This window comes from Panthera tigris, chromosome E2, assembly GCF_018350195.1.
Source record: "Panthera tigris isolate Pti1 chromosome E2, P.tigris_Pti1_mat1.1, whole genome shotgun sequence".
Lineage (NCBI taxonomy): Eukaryota > Metazoa > Chordata > Mammalia > Carnivora > Felidae > Panthera > Panthera tigris.
In genome coordinates this window covers 54,110,728-54,121,211 of record NC_056674.1, presented here as the reverse complement: position 1 = coordinate 54,121,211, position 10,484 = coordinate 54,110,728, and the positions used below count along the sequence as shown (strand labels likewise).

The 10,484-nt window shown below is 37.3% G+C and overlaps 1 pseudogene; it reads right to left on the bottom strand.

The window, feature by feature from the left end:
* Nucleotides 1–3,117: 3,117 nt before the first annotated feature.
* On the bottom strand, nt 3,118–3,495 carry LOC102967595 (annotated as a pseudogene).
* Between the last annotated feature and the right edge of the window lie 6,989 nt (nt 3,496–10,484).

The following is a 10,484-nucleotide window of genomic DNA, read 5'->3' as shown; positions in this document are numbered from 1 at the left end:
AAGAGACTCTGCTTCATGGCTGAGTGACAGCAGCTAGGCATGCATCCACCCTCTCTGATTCTCTTCTTCTTCAACGGTCCCCTTGCCCTTCTCCCATCTGATTGATAGCCAACCTCTGGATGGTTTCATACTGTGAGAAATTTCTTTTACGCAATCCTATCCAACCTCCACTCAATAAAGTGTATGTGTTCTGCCTTTCACAGTTGTGTCTTTTTCTTTAATCAGACTCCAAATCCCTTGAACTCCCTAGAACATTTTACATTAAAACAAGGTTTTTTTTTTTTTTTAATCTTCATTTATTTTTGAGAGAGAGTCAGACAGAGTGTGAGTGGGGGAGGAACAGAGAGAGAGGGAGACACAGAATCCGAAGCAGGCTCCAGGCTCCAAGCTGTCAGCACAGAGCCCGTCTCGGGGCTCAAACTCACGAACCGCAAAATCATGACCTGAGCCAAAGTTGGACACTTAACGGACTGAGCCACCCAGGCACCCCAGGAACATTTTACATTTAGATCTGTGATTCCCCAGTGAGTTAATTTTTCTTGTATAAAGTATGATTTTTTTTCTTTTTTTTTTGCTATGAGTTCCATTTGTTCCAGTGCCATTCATTTAATAGGATATCCTTTCTCCGTTTAATTACTTTTGCATCTTTGTTGAAAATCAGTGGGCCATACTTGGTTGAAAATCAGTGGGTCTATTTCTGCACTCTGTATTCTATTCCATTATTGTGTTATTTTTAGATACTATTGTGAATGGAATTGTTCTCTTAATTTCATTTTTGAATTCTTCATTACTAGTACATAGAAATACAACTGATATTTGTATGCTGATCTTAGATCCTGTGACCTTTATAAACTTGTTAGATATTATATAGTAATATAATATAATGTTAAGTTTTCTTTTTTTATTGCTTGGTATCTTCTGCATATGGTATCATGTCATTTGTCAAAAAAAACAGTTATATTTGTTTATTTCCAATTTTAATGCCTTTTTTCTTTTATTCTTTTTTTTTTTTTTTTTGGAGGGACTTTATTTTACTATCTAGATTATCCAGTATTATGTTGAATAGATTTGTTGAAAGCAGACATTCATGCCTAATTCATGATCTTAGGGGAGAATCAGTCTTTTACCCTTCAATATGATAGAAGCTGTATATTTTTCATATATGCTCTTTATTGCATTCTTGGGTAAACCACAGGGTAAGAAGACACTTGGTGTAGTATGTAATTTGCTGATATGTTGGTAAATTTAATTTGATAATGTTATGTTTAAGATTTTCATATTTATGATGGATAATGGTCTTTAGTTTTCTTTTGTCGTAATGTCTTTGCCTTTGTTATCAGGGTAATTTTGTCTTCATAGAATGAGGTGGGGAATGCTTCCTTCTTCTCTGTATCTTGAGCAAATTTGTGAAGAATTGGTAATATTTCTTCTTTAAGTATTTGATCATATTCACCAGTGAAGCCAAGTTGAGTTTTCTTTGTATGAAGATTTTAATTATGAATTCAATTTCTTTACTTGTTATAGGTCTATTCAGAATTTTATTTTTCTTTTTGAATGAGTTTTTGGAATTTCTTTTTAAGAATCTGTTAATTTTATCCATGTTGTCTATTTTCTTTGGTCTAAAGTTACTCATAATATTATAATTCTTTTATTTTTTGTAGAGTTAGTAATATGTACCCTCATTTCCTCTTGGTTTTGCTTGTTTTCTTTTTCTCTGTTCTTTTCTCAATTGGTTATGCTCAAGGTTGTCAATTTTGTTGATCTTTTCAAAGAACTAACTTTTGATTTCATTGTTTTCTGTTTCCTGTCATTTATTTTACTCTTCTTTTCTTACTTTCTTAATGTAGATGTCAATTATTAATTTGAGACTTTTCTTCTTTTCTGATATAGGCATTTAATGCTGGTTCAAACTGCATTTCATAAACTTTGATGTATTGTGCTTTTGTTTTCATTCAGTTCAAAGTACTTTATAACTACCCTTGTGACTATTTCTTTGAGCCATTTATTATATGGAAGTATGTTATTTAAATTCCAAATAACTGGGTTTTTCCAGATTTCTTGCTGTTATTGATTTCTAATTTAGTTCTGTTGTGGTTAGAGAATATGCTTTGTATGATTTCAGTCCATTGGAGTTATTGAGCCTTGTTTTATGCCTAACATATAGATTACCTTGGAGAATGTTCCATGTCTGCTTAAAAGGAATGTGCATCCCTTAATAACTGGATAATGTGTTCTAAATATGTTAAGTTGGTTGATAGTATTGTCCAAGTCTTCTATATCATTACTGAATATCTGTGTAGTGTTTTGTCAATTACTGAGAGTCCTTGAAATCTCTAGTTGTTACATTGTCTATTTCTCCATCAATTCCATCATTTTTTGATTCATGTATTTTGAAGCTTTTTAAATAGTTGCATATAAACCTGTAATGGTTATATCTTTATGGTTTATATTGACCCTTTTCATCTCTAGTAATATTTCTTGTTTCAAAGTTTATTTTGTCATAGATTAATATAGCCACTCTAGCTCAATTGTTACTTAGCATTGTAAATCTTGTTCTATCCTTTACTTTCTGCCTATTCATGTCTGAATGTAAGATGTGTTTTCCATAGGTGGCATACCATTGGCTCTGGCTTTAAAAAAAAAATTCCAATGCGATAATCTCTGCCTTTTGATTAGGATATTTAAACTATTCATGTCAATCTAATTTATTTATATGATTGTATTTATATAGGTCATTTTCCTCCTTGGTTTTTGTGTCCCCTGCCTCCTTTGTTCCTGGGTTCCTCCTTTACTGCCTCCTAGTGTATTACATAAATATTTCAAGTTTCTATTTAAATTCCCTGTAGACTTTGTACCATATTTTTTAGTTGTTTTCTTAGTGGTTGCTATAACAATTCTTATATGCATCTCAACTTATCACAATCTATTTCAGATTAATACAGGCTCATTTTTTTTTTTTTTTTTTTTTTTTTTGGTTTTGAACCTTTAATGAGAAAAAATATATATCGAGCTCAAGAACACTGTTTCACGTATCACTGGGTCAAGGGTTGGGGAGACACATGACCTTGAATCAAGAGATACACAGTTACAGAATGAAAAGCCAGCCAACTGGCACGATTAAGTCTCGGTTTCCTCCTCACTCAGCAGCACGCTGGGGATCCCACGACTGATGGGAAACAGACGTCCAGACTCTGCGCACTGCGGGGTGCCCTCCAGCACAACCACCTCCAGTAGCATGTGGTGCATCTTCCTCAGGAACTTCTCATCTTGCTCATACCCTTCAATTGGCTCTTTGGGTACCTCGACCAGGTGCAAGGTATCCGTTTCCTACAGAAGCGCTGCCCACTCCACCTTGGTTATCATACATGCCACAAAGTTGGGGTTGACTCCACGGGGTCGATGCGGACCTCTGTGGCCTGGAGGCGCAGAGGGAAGCCACGGGGCCCCACCCGCCGCACATGCGAGCTCAACAGGTTGTGGGTGAGCAGCTTCATGTCACCAAAACGTACACTCCTATCCCCTCTTTGTACTTCTCTCATTGTATACATTGCATCAATATATGTTAAAATGCAGCAATACAGTGTTATAATTATTGCTTTATGCAATGTAAACATTTCAAAACAAGATACAATAGAGAGTATACAATATATTTATTTATTTATGTATAATTAATATAACCTTAATATTTTACATTGACCTACATATTTCCCATTTCCAGTGATTTTCATTTTGTGCATTCAAATAACTGACATCATCTCCTTTTAGCCTGAAAGGCTTCCTTCATTAGTACTTGTAATATAGACCTGTTAGCAACAAATTCTCTTAATTCTCTTTGTTTATCCGGGAATGCCATTCTTTCTATTAATTTTGTGAAGGATAGTGTTGCTGAATATAAAATTAGTGGTTGACAGCTTTTTCTTAAAGCATTTTAAATGTCACCCTCCTGCCTTCTGGCCTCCATAGTTTCTGATAAGAAGTTTATTGTTCATCTGTGTCGTTGGGAGGGGAGCTGCTTGTGCAGTAGCATGGGGCTGTGGCCAGGATGACTCTGTCTTCACTACCAGTGTCCTGAACTCTGCCCCAAGCCCCACAATATGATCCCAAGCTGGTGGTGGATGGGGCATGGGGGAAATAATATAAAAGTGGCCTACACATCACACCCGCAACCAGCACAACTGGGGACCAGGACCGGAGTGTCCCTGGGTTACCAGACCAGTGACACATCTCTGGCTGGCTGGACACCTGGCCTTGTCCTGGTCTCCTTGACATCATGTCATTTTTCTCCTGCTACTTTCAAAATTTTCTCTTTTTCTTTGGTTTTCTATAATCAGGCTATGATGTTTCTCAATGTGGATCTTTTCGTTTACAATATACTTAGAGTTTGTTCAGCTTCTTAGATGTGTAGGTTAGTGTTTTCATAAAAATTGGGAAGTGTTCAATCATTATTTCTTAAAAAGAAAATCTGCCTCCTTCTGTCTCCCATTGTATGTATGTTGGTATGCCTGATGTTTTGCAATGTATTTCTTTTTCTTCTTCTTCAATATTTTTTTTCTCTATTTTCAGATTGGATAATTTCTACTGAGCTATCAAGTTCACTTATTCTTCCTTCTACATTCTGTGGGGTTATATAAATATATAATGACATATATCCATCATTATAGTATCACACAAAACATTTTCTGTGCCTTAAAAATTCTGTGCTCCTCCTATTCACCCCTCCCACCTCCCCACCCCTGGCAACCACTGATCTTTTTACTGTCTCTACAGTTGTGCATTTTCCTGAGTGTTATATAGTTGGAATCATACAGTATGTAGACTTTTCAGACTGGTTTCTTTCCCTTGGTAATTGCATTAAGATTTCTCTATATCTTTTCATGGCTTCATAGTTCATTGTTTTAGTGCTGGATAATATTCCAGTGTCTGGGTTTATCGTTTATTTATCCATTAATCTACTGAAGGATAATATGGCTGATTCCAATTTTTGGCAACTGTGAAGAAAACTTTTATAAACATCTATGTGCACGTTTTTATGTGGATATGTTTTCAAGTCCTTTAGGTTAATACCAAGGAGCAAGATTGATGCATCATAAAGTAAGAATATGTTTAGTTTTGTGAGAAATTGCCAAACTATTTTCCAAAATGGCCGTACCATCTCGCGTTCTCATCAGCACTGAATGAGAGTTCCTGTTGCTCTACATCCTTGCCAGCACTGGGCATTGTCAGTGTTTCAGATTTTTTCAATTCTAGTAAGTGTATAGTGGTATTTCATTGTTGTTTTAATCTGCATTGTCCTGATGACATATGATGAGGAGCATATTTTCATGGACTTATTTGCCATCTGTATATATTCTTTATTAAGCATTTTGGTCTATTTTTAAATTGGATTATTTATTTTCTGGATAGAATTTAACTTAGCTATGGAGGAAAGAGAACCTTCCCTGAGCAAGCCATTACTCAAAAGAAGAAACTTGAATGATGAGTCAGAGTTGGATAGGTCAAGAGTTAAGAAGTGGGAAAGAAAGAAAAATATATAGGCAAAAGGAAATAACTCCAATACAAGGATTGAAGAGGAACAGTCGCTACATATGAAAAAGACTGGAGGGTAATCAAGTAAAGAGGACAGCGATGCCTAAAGTATACAGGATCAAGAGTTCTCTAAGATTATTTGAGACCTGAGATATTTTTCTTAAAATAATAACCAAAATGAAAAGTCCTAAACAGCTGTAAGTGGTGGATAGGTAGGTTACATGAAAGATCTCTCTGGTTGCAGAATAGTGAATGGATTTAGGTGCGGGACACAAGATTGGTTGCTAGGAAGCCAGATTTGAGGCTATTATAGGAGTCTAGTTAAAAGATAATTGTGCCTTTGACAGGGTGGGAGTAGTGGGGGTGAAAAGAGATATACAGACATGAAAAATGCTCAACGTGTTGAATCAACATGACTAGATACTTGAGTGTATGCAAGAGAGAAAAGTAAAAAATAGCTTGGGGATTTCTGGTTTGAGCAGCAGAATAGATTATGGTGCCATTTACTGAGTTAGGGAATAATGGCACAGGAACACGACTGGGAATGGAGGGGAGAAACATTGTGAGGTCAGGTGTAGCCATATCCAGAGAATCAAATGTGTGGATCTGGATGGAGCTCGTGGGAAAGGAGATTTAAGAGATATGGATTCGGGAGTTGTTGATGTATTCACGGTAGTGGAAGCTCGGCGAGAAGACGGAGTTGCCCACAGAAGCTGTGTAGATGGCATCAACAAGAAAGACAGAGTCTAGAAGATAGCCCAACTTTAGGCTGGGTAAAAGGTGGAACCAGAAAAGGAGAATGAGTAAACCTACTTAGAAAAGGTGGATAAGGAAACTAGGAAAGTTTGACACCTTTGAAACCAAGGAAAAGGATATTTCTCAAAAAGAATACACAGTGGTATCCAGTGTGGCAGGGAGGTCAAGCAAAATGAAGGCTGAAAAGTGTCCTTTGGATTTACTTACAAGAAAACATTGGTTTTTCTTGGTGAGAGAAGTTTCTCGGCGATAGAAGTAGAATGAGTGGAAATCACAATGAGTTGGTTGAGGATTAAGTTGGAGGTGAAGAAAAGAAGGTCATGAGAATAGACTGCTCTCTCAGGAAGTTTGACTATTACCCTAACTTCTGGATTGGCTAATCCAAAGGCCACTTTTCATTTTTTTTTTTAATTTTTCTTTGAAAACTTGATCCTTATATGTCTTGGTAAGGGTGTTTATTTGTCAATTTTGGTTATCTTATTCTCAAAAATTAAAAATGCTTAGTTTGGATAAATTCTCTCCAACCATGCTTTTGAACATTTCTTTAATCTACTTGCTCTGTCTTTTGCTGCCCAACATCCACTCATTAATTGAATATTTGTAATCTATCCAATTTATCTGCCAACTTTGCTAATATTTTCATTTTCATTCAATATTATTTTAATAATCGACTTTTAAAAATTCCGTGTTCCTCAAGATTATTCTGTGTGTAATTTAATCAAGTTTGACAACACAAATCTTTACCATTTTTCATACAACTGTTTTTTTTTTTTTTTGATCACAATCTTTTATACTGGTTGTTGCTTTATGTCAGATTTTCTTATTTCAAGGAAAATATATCCCTGTATCTTATCGAAATAAGACGTGGATCCTCTTTGAACTCTTCTTTCATCTCATGAAGTTTAGCAGAAGATCATTTATCCAGGAGTCTACATGTAAGAGTATATGATGGAATTATTATATGCTTGCTTTATCCTTATATTTTTGAATTTTTTAATGTATATTTACTTTTGAGAGAGAGAGACAGAATGTGAGCAGGGGAGGGACAGAGAGAGAAGGAGACACAGAATCTGAAACAGGCTCCAGGCTCTGAGCTGTCAGCACAGAGCCCGATGTGGGGCTTGAACCCACGGACTATGAGATCATGACCTGAGCTGAAGTCGGAAGCTTGACCGACTGAGCCACCCACGTGCCCCTATATCCTTATATTTTTGAAAGAAAAAGCATGGTCTGCTTTTCAAAATCATTTATTATAATAACAGAAGAATGATTTCCTGATGATGGTGAGCTCCGCTGAGCTGGGTCTGTGATGGTGAGACTGGTAATGGATGGATGAAGAATACCTTTATCCAATGCTATTTTATACTGTGAAAAGCTCATACATTTCATGGGACCAATGTCATTTATTACGGAGCAGGAGATGGCTCATATGTAGAGGCCGAAAAAGAAGCCCAGAAAAGAAAAGCAGAGGAAGGAAAAGCGGATGACGGATCTTTTCATCAATGCTGCACCACCATTCCATCTTTCAGCCTCTGTGCTGCTGTGACATTAAATCCTGTTGATAAGGGACCCTTGCACATCCCTCTCTTCAGATCAACATGGATTTCCTGGAAAATAAAAACTTCATTAAAAAAAGGAATTTGTCATCTTTATGTATGTGTCACTTTTTAAGGAGACGAGTGCAAAGCAAAGTCTTTCTGTGTGTGAGAATTGACCAGTAAATGTATTTGCTGTGTTTCCATTATGAAATATTTAGATGTATGTTATTTTTTTCTGTTTTCATGGTGCAAAAGTTGACCCCAAATGTTTCTCGTGGGTGCAAAGTTGTGATTTGTGTTAAACACATTCTTCAGTTACATTGCATGAAATATTTATGTTTCACTCTTCCGGGATATATATCTCTCTAAAACGAATTTGTTTTTTACTATGTCATAGGTCCCACACAATATTCTATAATATCTTTTGAAAAAAAATCATTGTGCTTGTTTGTAGCTAAGTAATCTAAATCTGGAAATAACATTTTGTTCTGTAACAGGTCAAATCACGGACATTCTGGCTAAATGATCTTCCTTTTGTAAAACAGTTTTATGGAAAAATCTTCTTTGAAACTTTCTTGAGCTTTACTCCTTTCTCTGGAGCTTCGGAACATTTTATGATCTCTCTTGATTTCTTCTGTCATCTCCAGGTGGACTGTGCTATTTTTGGTGTGGTAAGGGACAGGAAGAGCAATTGATTCCTGCCACAATAGCTGACATCACCAGTCAACATTCAGAAATTGTCAGACAAGTAATTTAATCATCTTATTATCCAATTTTTTTTTTCACACAGCACAGCTTTTAAGAGAGGTGAGTCAATGTAGATGGTTTCATGTTTGCAGTGTTGCAGGGATAAAGACGGAAAAGGATGGCAAGATGATCCTGTACTCAGGTGCTCTCAAGCTTATAGGCACGATATACCCATCTTACTCATCCAGAAGGGAGTTTATTATCGGTCAGCTGCAAACACACCTCTCGAACTACATCTTGCTTCTCTCCACCTCTCTCTTTCATTTACATGTACATTCACTCTGAGATGCACAGGCTCAGTGTTTCTCGGAGACATGATCTGAGATACTTGTTTCATTCTGATTCAGTAATTCTCTTCCGGTTATTAGAACATTATGTTCTCAGTGATCCCATACATTTATTGCCACATACAGACCCTCATACTACAGCCACTCTCCAGATGTGATATTTAGCCAGACAAAAATGGTTTTCTTACTGAATGTACTGTTTTTCAGTCCTGATACTCCACACTGATTTTTATTTTCTGCCTAGTCCTTGACTATACAGTAACCTATCAATACCCAGCGCTGGAGAGCAATTAGTATTGTTCTCAATTCTCTCACTCCATAAGGATGTATAATGGATGCTGGCTGGTATTCTCTCCCATATCTGAGGTTGATGGTGGGTTTGTGTGTAGTGTGTCCAAGCTGTCACTGGTGCATAACAACAGTTTAATAAGATTTCCCAAATATCCAAATTGTCTAGGCAAAATTAATGACCTTTGTAAGTTGTGTTGTGTCTTACGAAAAGGAAGAACTGTGAGGCCAATGTTTTTAAAAAACCGAGCGTGAGATTATTGAAGCCCTAGATCAAAGAAGGAGGAAGGAAGTATCAGAGGAGAGAATTTTGCCCCTTTGATTGTTTAACTGCCAAATACAGGAATGGCCAGGGCTATTCTGGCTGCTGTCAAAGGTGGTGGAAGGACTGGATTCATTATTTTGCAGACATTATAGAATGTCTGTTATGTGCTGGTTCCTGTGCACTGCAGGAGTGACCCCCTATGTGCACACCGCCCATAGGAATGTTACTGCCTGGTGAGTGAGTGGGCAATGGGGTGAAAAGCAGACACACCAACAGATAATTGTGGCACAGAGTAGAAAGAGCTGTCCGCTAGGTTTTTACAAAACGCTATGGCATACGCCAACGTTCACAGTAGCATTATTCACAATAGCCAAAAAGTGGAAACAATCCCACTGTCCAACAACTGATGGATGGAACAAAATGGAGATTCCTTGGCAACAAAACACAATTAAGTACTAATACACGCTACAACATGGATGAACCTTAAAAACATTACGCTAAGTAAAAGGAGTCAGACGCAAAGGACCACATATTGTATGACTCCATTTGTGTGAAATGTTGAGAACAGGCAGATTTATAGAGACAAAGCAGATTAGTGGTTGCCTCCTGTGGGGAAGGATGGGGGCACCATGGCTAAGGAGAGCAGGTTTCTTTTTGGAGTAATAAAATTTTCTTATATTGATTGTGGTGATGGATGCACAAGTCAGTATACTAAATACTATTGGGCTGTACACTTTAGGTGAATTGTATGGCATGTGAATGATACCTCAATACAGTAGCTGAAAAATGTTAGAGGAGCAAGGAAAATACCTGGGTTGCTGCCAAAGTCATGGGGGTGGGAACTTGGGGACCAACATTTAGAGGGTGCATAATCATGACAGCCTGGGAGGTGAGCGCCATCACCCCCATTTTCAGAGATGGATGTCACTTGTCCTGGTTACAGAGCAGAGCCAGGACATGGACCCCAGTCTGTAGGTCTCCAGTCAGCACCGTCTCTTACTTCACAGAGGAGGTGGTATTTACTTTCCTCCTTGAAGTACCAGCAGGAGTGCACAAGGCCGAGAGGTCCCAGAGGGG